The sequence below is a fragment of the Vicia villosa genome, linkage group LG3 (genome assembly GCF_029867415.1).
Source record: "Vicia villosa cultivar HV-30 ecotype Madison, WI linkage group LG3, Vvil1.0, whole genome shotgun sequence".
NCBI classification, from domain to species: Eukaryota; Viridiplantae; Streptophyta; class Magnoliopsida; order Fabales; family Fabaceae; genus Vicia; species Vicia villosa.
In genome coordinates, this window is record NC_081182.1 from 176380914 (window position 1) to 176391557 (window position 10644).

A 10644-nucleotide genomic window follows, 5' to 3' on the forward strand; every position below is an offset into this window, starting at 1 on the left:
CACTAAGAACCCTAAAACTGAAATTAAACATGAAATACTATATATGCATGATTTGATGCAATTGATTGAGGGCTAATGATCTATGAAGGTGCAGAAACCAATTGGTAACTTCATTTTAAATTTATCATGCGTGATTCATAGAGTTTGAAGCTTTTGAAACTTACCTAAAAAATGAAGATTTGGCTCTGATCAAAGTGTGTTGCAGAGTTGTTGCAACGATCCAGATAGCTTCAGTGATCCTCCTGGAAGGTGTTGAGATGCTTAACTTGGACTGAAAGTGCCCAGAACCTCTTGCTCGACCCCAACTGCATTAGCTCCAAGTGAGAGGTGAAGATGATGATTCCCCACGTACAGAAGTGTTTCAGAGGTTTGTGTGGACCTCCGATTTTTTTTAATACCGGGCCATACCTCTGATCTGTAGAGATACGTGAACTGACTCTTTTTTGTCGCTTAATGCTTTCGCATTTTTGAAAATTCACAGAGTCGCCACCGACCTTTTATTTTATCCAATTAAGGAAAGGTTTATAAAAGAAACAGAAAAAAGACCTTTAAGAAATTCTGGGTAAGGGGGTAGGTTATACAAAGGGAAGGTGTTAGCACCCTTTGTATCCATGGTTATCCATGGGCTCTTAAGTTTGCTTAGCTCACTTGTTTTTCGATCACTTTTCAATTGCTCTGAAATTGCTCATATGTGGTTTCAAATACCTTTGTAATTTGAATTTTGTAATGATCCGTGTGTGGATGTATACAAAATGCTTGTTTATCTTTCGAAAGATGTTTTGAAAAGAACGTTAACTTTGTAATAATCCGTGTTTGGATGTATACAAAGTATTGTCTTTTTTGAAAGTTTTGAAAAATCAACAGTGTATGAGAATTTTGTTTGTTTTGATTTGAGCAAGCAAACTAGGAGGTCTACCCTGAGTTGTAAGGTCTTTATCCTATTTCCTTTAAAAATCTATCCTTTCACCGGATATAAAAGCAAGGTTCGATTTTGTACTCAAAACAGTGGAATTTTGACTTTGATTTTGAAAGGATGAAAAGGATTACCTGAAGAGGTGCAAGTGTGATTGTGATTGGATTCAGATATTTATCTTTGAAGTTAGTGATCTAACGGTTCAATTTTATCTTTGACATACACGCAGTTTATATTTGCTGGAAATTAAAGTGCGGAAATGTAAAGTGCGGAAAGTAAATCTACGCTATTACATCGATTGTGCAGGAAATGTAAACTAGCCTATTTACATGAATTTGACATCCTATACATTTATCTAGGAATTTAAATTGCAAGAAAAATAAAAGGCATGTTTTTGGATTTTTTATGATTGGTTTTAATTATAATTAATGCATGATTAATTAAATTAAAATGAAGAAAAAAGATTTAAACCTAGAAATTAAGTTTAAAATATGTACAAAATATTTGTTAATTAATTTTAAAACAAAACTAATTTTTTGGAATTTTTGGAAATTGATTTGAAATTGATTTAAGTTAATTAAAACATAATTATGCAAATAATTATACAAATAATTAAAACTTAGAGAGAAAATTATTCAAAATATGTACAAAATTAGTTTATAATATATAAACAATATTTTATATAAAGAACAATTTTTTTTATGATTTTTTGATTGGTTAGAATAATTAAAAAGCAAATATATAAATATATACTGATTAATTATGCAAAATATTGAAATTTAAAAGAAAAATAAAATATTTTTATTTCAGAAAATAATATATTATTTTAGAAGTCTAAAAATATTTTTTGTGTATTTTTTGGATTTTTAAAACTATTTTTAATTAATTTAATAAAGCAATTAAAATAAAAATAGAAAATAAAAGGATACTAATCAGATGTGGTATGCATGTGAGTCCATGGTATGGATTGCTTGATATGGTGCGTTGGATTGATGATTAGATACATCTAGTGGCTCAGATTGAAGAGTGCATGATGTAATGATGGGATTGCATGCACTGAATTCAAAGGAATTCAAACTTCTGATGGGGTCCACATGCGCCAAAACTAGCCAATAGGGAAGCAGGATCAGGCCACGCGTGCAGTCAAACGTTCAACTATACTATTCACCTTCTTCTTCCTTTTTCCTACGGATTTTGCTGCGGATTTAGCAGCCAAATTACCTGCGGATTTTGCTTGCTTTTTCCATGCTTTTAGGAACCTGCAAAAACGTGAGAGGAAATCAACAAGAACAACCCAGATCCACTAAATGGCATGCTGGGAGTTCATTGGTGGTGTTAGTTTCATTGTTAGAGCGCTGTAACCATGGGTTCGATGAAGTTGAAGTTTGAACACGCATGAGCACTTGTTAATGGCATGGGGTGATTCTCACGTGGGAGCTAGCATGTTAGGGCCCAGATATACCTTATGGGACCTCATGAACACGTTAGAGTGATTAGACTACATTGATATTGATTAGGTAGATGAAAACGAAAAATTGATTATGTATGAATATGAAGAACACTATGCACGTATTATAACTCTTATAGGACAATATTATGAGTTCATTCTTACTCTATGCCACCTTAGAGGATGATTGAAAGTGATTATGTGTATTGATATTGATTAGAATATGGAATTCGAAAATTACAAAGTGTATGGAAATTTTGAGAATTTTTGTGAGGTTTCTTGCTATGTCTTGCTATAATTTCGTGGTGTGTCCTTGTTGTTGATGTATTCCACTTCTTTTATAGGCCAAGGGCTGCTTGGAAGTGAAGCAAAGAGCATTGATTGCTTTGTTGAAAGTTTGATTTTTAAATATTAAAATTCTTTGAAAACTTGACCAAGTCTTGCTCTCCTTCAATGCACTTGCCTTGTACTTCATTTGGCTGCAGAAAAATGGAGATTCTTTGATGAGTCATGCTTGAATTGTAAGCTACCATTTATCCATGCATTTTCCTTTTAATTTTAATCTTAAAATAAGATAAAATCATGCAAAAAATGGATAAAAAAGGTATGGGCTTAGTCTTGGTCGTGGGAGGCCCATAACATCATGGAAATGATGTTTGAATGCTGAAAACTTGGCCCCATTTGGAAAAAATACATTTTTGAGCAATGTTGATTTCATGCATTTTCCCAAAATTTAGCCAACTTCAACAAGGTGTAAATCCTTCAATTTTTGTCATATGAAGGAGATCTTGCACTTTTTAGAAACCTCAAAGAGTCCTCTAACCAATGTCTTTGGTCTCATGTCAAAATGATTTTTGAAGCTCCTTGTGTGTCCTTTTGAAAAAAGTGTCTTTTTGTTGACTTTGAAAATGACCTGTAATGTCTTTGATCATATTTTTCAAATGGTGAATCCAATGACCATGGGATCAATGGCATTTGAAAGATAATTGAATTTCCTTCAAAACAAGCTTTGGTTTGAATTTTTTGGATGAAGGATGAGAGAGTTATGATCAGTCAAAGTTGAGTTGACTTTTCAGGCAAAAACCCTAATTTTGAATCTTAGGGTTTTGTTGATTTTTGATCTTTCCTTGATGAATTATGATCATCCAATGATCAAATGATGAATCCTTTGACAAAATATGGACTTTGACAAAAAATTTCATTTTTGACTGTCTGTTGACTTTTTTGGTCAAACGGGTCGTCTGTTGACTGTTTGAGCTGCTGACGGTGCGTCTGAGTGAATTGAAGTTTGAAAATTTGTATGATGGTACTTTGAGATATATGGATGTGTATGAAATCCATTTGAGCTCTCAAAAACTTTTTGCTCCTGTAAAAACAAGAAAAACCCTGATTAGGGACTGTTTGTGTAGGAGACAGTTAAGCGCACCTGATTTTTGTGCAGTGTTGAGTCTCTGCTAATCGCGTGATATTCAGAAGACTTCTAGCACAAAGATCTTGGAATTTTGAATTGTGAAAGATTGATTTGATTGATGGTACAAAACACTGAGAATTGTACTGCCAGCAGCTTGGCTGTCGACTGACTGTTCAGGTATTGACGTAGCAGTTAGAGTGAAAAATCAACAGTCAAAGTTAATTTTCTTTTTTGTTGTTTTTTGTTTTTGTTTTATGTGAAAAATGAAAGTTTATTTACATGACTTGTAAAAAAAAAACACAGACATAATAAATAACTAATATATACTGTTACCAGTACAGTCTGAGTTTCCTGATTCTGCGCCTGCAAAAGATTTAACTTTGTACCAATTGTGTCAGTACCATTTATCTGTAAATAAATAAATAGCATGTGTGAAGTAATAAACAGTATTTGGTGTTTGCGTAAGAATAAATTCAACTGTAAGCCAAATTACTGTATAAGAAAAATTCTAAAAACTAAGTATTTCATATGTCAGGATATTTGTTGAAATAAAAATCCATGATTATATGAGACTCTTAATTTTCAGATTGGAGTTTTCTTGAAAAATATGTGGGCAAATTTTGGGGTATAACACATATACATTGTTATCATCAAAACTAAGAATATTGATCAGAACAAATCTTGTTCTAACAATCTCCCCCTTTTTGATGATGACAAAAACATATATAAATGATATGAATTTGCAATCAGAATATCAGACGGCTAAAGACAATTACACAGTTATAGCATAAGCATATAAACATAGTGTGTGAATATGTCTGCCCCTGAGATTAACAATCTCCCCCTGAGATAAATAATCTCCCCCTGAAATAAATACTGGAAGAAAAGTATTTTCCATTTCAGTTGAGACGATCACATATGCTTAGATTTTCAGAACATTCATAGCTTCTGCTTCTTGCTTCCATAGGACAGCTTCAGATCTTTGAATTTCTTCTTGAATCATTGCATGCTAGATTGTATCAGAACATTGTTGAATGTATCAGAGCATCATCAGAGCATCTCTACATCCTGAAATGTTACACAACAAACTAAATGACAAAAGTCAGAGCATGAATGAATCAGAACATAAAATATGTATCAGAACATATAATATGTATCAGAGAATAAACAATAACGTTTCAGAGCATATTTAGAACAAAAACATGCATCAGAACATATAAGGAATAAGAATGTGTTAGAGCATATTCTATCATCAGAATATTATAACATTCTTCCTTCGTGCTTCCGATCTTGAAGCTTCACAGCACTCAGCTTGCTTCAATTTCCATGAGCTTGTTTCCATACATAATTGCTTTTCCCCATGTCTTTGCTTCTCATGTTGAGCTTTTAAGATTGTCTTCAATCCTGCAAAACACTTACAGACATAGAACTTGCAAGTTCTGTTAGAAATGTGGGGACTTACTCCCAGCAACTGATAAAATAAATCATATCATTTATCACAGTTTCTCCTCCTTTTTGTCATAACATCAAAAACACAAAAGATTCAGATGAAAAACAAACAATATGAGAGAAAAAAAGATAATTTTCATTGATTGCAAAAGAAGATTATCAGAAGATACAAAGGGAGATGCAAGGAAAAACAGATGCAAGAACAAGGAAACAACTAAGACACAAAAGACTAAGACGAGCCTAGCTTAGACATATTCTTGGCCAGCATGTCATGAATCCCAGCATTGCTCTCAGTCTGCTTCACCATGAATAGGCGGAACTCATCATTGATGTCATCTTGCTTGTCCATGCGAGAAGCCATCTCAGCTTGATTCTTCTGAATTACCTCTAGAGTCTTCACTAGAAGAGAGGGTTCACCAGAAGAGGCTTCACAACTTCTGTCCAGAGGGACAACATTCTCAACAGTAGCATCCATTGTGAGATCATCAACTTGATTTTCCTGAGCAGGAATAGTCCCAGCAAGATGAATCTCAACATCTGCTTCTTCCCTAGAAGCATCTTCTTCATACTCTGGAGCAGGAAGATCAGAATCTCCATTCTCAAGTGCTTGAAGAATGGCAGCAAGATTCCTTGGAGCAGTAGGAGCAGGAACTTTTGGAGGGTCAACAACTTCTGGAATGACCATATTGGGGATCTTCTCAGAAGGATTCTCCCTCAGAAAGTCAAACAGACACTTGAAGTCTCCAGTCAGAACTGGATACTTAGGTCTCCAAACCATAAGCTCCCTACAAGGGTTACTGTTCAGCTCATCAGAAACTTGTGCTTCTGCAATTTCATCAATGAATTCCTTTTCTTCAAAGCAATATCTTCCTCCAAGACGACTGAACCAGAAGTCTTCATAGTGCCTCAGAATTCCACAAGGTCGTGGAGCAAGTTCTACGCAAATTTCCTGAAGTTCTTAAAAATAAGCATCTGCTTTTCTTCTGAAGATTCTCCAGAATTTTCGCATAGCAACATCATTTAACCTAGCATGATGAGCTATTCTGAGAGTATCAAAGACTCTTCTGACATTCCTCTTTACCAATTCATAAATTACACCAATAGGGTATAGTCGGCGAGATTTTATTTTGGTTATGGCAGAATCAGGTTTCAAAATAAAATAGGGTTGGGGTTCTCTATCAAAACGGAAGGATGATTCTGCTTCATTCTCAGAATCTAACACTACCAGCTCAGCTTCAGGACGAGGCTTGGGTGTGTAATTGCAGTCACAGAGCAATTGCTCATGTGATGCAGAATCTGCAAGGTCAGATACAGAAGGATTATTTTGAGAGGTGGAAGGAATGGGTTCATAGTGTGCATGAGGTGTAGGTTGAGAAATGGATATATTCGTGTGGGGTGGAAAGCGAGTTTGAAGGGGTTGGATATCAAGAACGGGGGTTTCAAGGGCCTGGTCAGAAGCAATGTTGGTTTTGGATGGAGAGGGAGGAATGAGAGTGTTTGTGATAGGTGAATGAGGAGGGGTAAGAGAATTTGGTAGAGGAGAAGAAGGAGATGTGAGAACACGGATGGTTATAGATGATTCTGATGGGGCTGTTTCTGGTTGATTTTCTGGTTCAGGGGTTTGAGCAACATTTATTGGTGCAACTTCTGAACGTAAAGCATGAACAGAAATAGGTTCAGAGAGATGTATACCTTTAGACACATTCTGAATTGCTTCAAACACAACCTCAAGTTTTCTTTGCTTCTTGTTCTTATGCTCTTCCACAATCTTTGCCTTCCCAAGAGAAATTTCACTTCTTCTGGCAGATTCCAGTCTCTCCTTCTCATTATCAACAGCCTTCTGACCTTCAAATTCTTGAGTTGTTGGTCCTTGAATAATTTCTTCTTGCTGATTCACAGCTTCTTGAACTTCTTCTTATTCATCCTCGGAGTCTTCAATGATGAGTTTTCTTTTTCTTTTCTTCTTCTTTTCAATAACCTTTTCATCTTCCACATTCTTGTTATTCATCTTTCTCTTCTTCTTCTTCTTCTCAGCAGTCTCTTTTTCACTATTTTTATTTTCAACTGAAACAACCTGAACTTCTTCAGCAACAACTTCTTCTTCAACAGTTTTCTCAACAACAACAGTAGCAGCAGCTACACTTTGGACAACCTTCTCCTGGTTAACAGAAGGATGGTCAAATTTTCGCTTTGTCCTTCTTTCCTTCTTAACAACAGCTTCAGGTGCAGCTTCTGAAACATCTTCCGAAGCAGCAGGCCTGGGAGTAGAGACTTTCTTGCGACCACCTTTAGCAGGAGCATCTTTGTCCTTGTCTTCCTTGAGTGAGTTCAGATATTTAGTTCTGACTTCTGGCAGCTCACTTCTGAAGAAGGATTCAAATTCAGCAAGAACAGGATCTCTTCTGCTTCTTGCTCCAGGAAGAGGTTGAGAGGTTTGTTTGATAGTTTCAATAACACTCATCTTTCTTAAGGTGAGAGCATTCAAGCAGCTTCTAGTATCAACAACAAGATCCTTGATGATCCCTTGAGCTTCCAAGTCCTCAACAATCTTGGAATGAACCAGAAGGTTTGTAATAATTCTTCTAAAAGGAATAATAGTACCCTTCTTTATTCTGAAAGCGTTTCTGGAATCCCTTACAGCATTCCACATATGATTGAATATTATGAAGATAATATCAACCTTCTTCTAAGTAGCGATGCAATACAGAATATACTTCTGCTCATTGTTGACAAAGTCTGCAGAATGAGTTGATTTCCTGTGATAGAAACACCCCAGAAGAATCTTGGTCCAGATTTTGTAGAGATCCTTCATGTCCTTGACACGCTTTGTTTTCTTCACGTCTGTATAAAAGGTAGCCAAAACCTCTTCCCAATCAGCCCTTTGATCAACTTCATGAACACCTTCTGGGTTTCTTAGGTCAAACATCATTCTCCGGATATCTTCAGTAACAACCACAAACTTCCCATGAACAAAAGACAGAATTGATTTAGGGGCTACAACAGCATGCACCCAAAATTCCTTTACTAGATCTGGGTAAACAGGTCCACAGAACTCAGCAAATAACGAAGTCCATCCTTGAAATATGATATTGTAATACGGTGAACTGACTTTTTTATCGAAATGTTGCGGTAAGCAAGAGTCGCCACCGACTTTTATTTTATCCAAATTAAATCAGAAAGGCTAAAAGAACAGGAAAAACCTTTTAAATAAAAACTGAGTTCGGGGGGTAATTATGCAAAGAGAAGGTGTAAGGCACCCTTTGCATCCATGGTTTTCCATGGGCTCTTAATTGCTTTGCTCTTTTTCGTTCAGAAATGTAGAAGATGCGAATATGGACTTTAGCTCGTAAATGAGCGTAGCCAATTTGAAGGTTTATGAGAAAGAATATGAAAAAAAGTTTTTAGCCAGAGCAAGGCAATTAGGATAAATTACCTTAATAATGTAGAAAATAAGTTCTTTTAGCCTTTCAGGGTGAAAGGGTCTTTCCATGCCATAAGAGGGCAGGAAGCCTTTCATTTGGATGTTGAAGGGTCATCGAGAGTTCGTTTGCCATAAGACTGTCCCATGCCATAGAGAGGCAGGTAGTCTAAGGGAAGAATCAGAATAGCCTTTCGTAGGCAGCCAAAGGACACCTCAGCCTTTCGTAGGCAACTTCCGAGGGGCGAGATCATGTTTAGTGTATCGAAGGCAGCATCATTAGGGACCCATGATCTTAATTGAGGCAACATGGCTGAGGTATCCTCGTATTCGAGGGACATGGCTATTCTGCAAAAAACACAAGGCAACAAAGGCAACAAGGCAACAAGAGGGGTTACCAAAAAGGTGCGTGGGTGCAACAATCACGTGATCAGATTCAGAGTAAATTATCTTGTAAAATTAATGATTCTAATTCACTTTAGGGTTATCACTGCCTAGGATTACTAACCACAACAATTAATATTAACAGTAATAATAGCAATATGGGGAAGGGGAAAAAGAAACCAACGGAGGAAAGGGGGAATGAAGCCAGCGGGTTTGATATAAATAATAATTAAAAGCAGAAGAATAAAGGAGATTAAAGTTTAGGGTTACCGACTATTCGAGCGTTGACGGTTGGCAAACCCTGAAAAGGTAGGAAAAATAGCAAGCAAAAGTAGGGTGAGTGCATTATCAGTTCAGAGGCAGACATAGCTAACCCTAATCAAAAATAAAAAAGATAAAAGAAATTAAAATAAATAGATAAACACTTAGCTTTGAATTTGATCTGGTATGGTTCGTAGTCAGGGGTTGACCCTGAAAATATTTGGCAAAGGCAAAGGCAGAAAGAGAAGGAAGAAAGTGAATGTAGGCAAGATTTTATTAAAGGCAAACCCTAATTAAAAGGAAACAAAATAGATTTTAAAATAATTAAATTGAATACTTAGCTTCGGATCTTGATCAGGCGCGTAACCGGAAGGCATGTGAAAAGTCAACCCTGAAAGAGACACAGAAAAAGTAATATTTTTAGTGTAGGGTTAATTCTTGTAAACCCTGATTCGGGCGTAAATTGAACAAAGCAACACAAATCGATTTAATCAATTATTAGTTTTGCAACCTAATTAATTAAATCGGAGAAAGGAAAATAAATTAATCGGACAAAAAGCATTTTTTTAATTTTTATGAATTAAAATAAAATATATATGATATATTAAAGATATTAAAATAAATAAACCAATTTAAATAGTTAAAATAAATAAATAAAATAAAATAAAAATAATAAAATAATTATTATTATTATCATAAAAAGGATTTTTAGAAAAATAGTTTTATTAGGAAAAGAAAAAAACAAAATAAAACAAATATATACATAAATATAACAAAAAAAAAAGATTATGCAATTAAAAATAAAAAAAAGTTGGAAAACTTAGCTGTTTTGATCCTGTGTGGGTGGCTGCCGAGTGTCCATGATGGATATGCACGATGTGCTCCTCTTGATCTAATCCCAGTGCTAATCCCTTGGTTGTTGTTGAGGGTATACCGTGGGTATGCAAAGGTGAAGCGCGCTGGATCTTGCAGCAAGTTATCCCAAATAAAGTAGTAAAAAATACATGTCGATGCCAAGGATCGAACCGGTCCCCTTTGGCTTAAGACTCAAGCGCTTCATTCCAACCACTGGGCTATGATCCACTCGTTGTTAGGGATGCGCCTCAAACTGCAAATAAACAAAATAACGTTGGTTTAAAAAATTCAAAAGGGACGTGTCATACCCCAAAATTTGCCCATACTATTTCTCCTATTCAAGTCCAAATCAATGCACAAAACTCCAAAACACACTCTCCTAAAACAGGGTTCAGAAACTAGGGTTTGGTTTGTTCAAAATAAAATCAATAAATCAATGGCTCCAAGGCATCCTATATGGCTCAATATATCTCACATTATCTCTATGACAAGTATCAAGTCTCAAT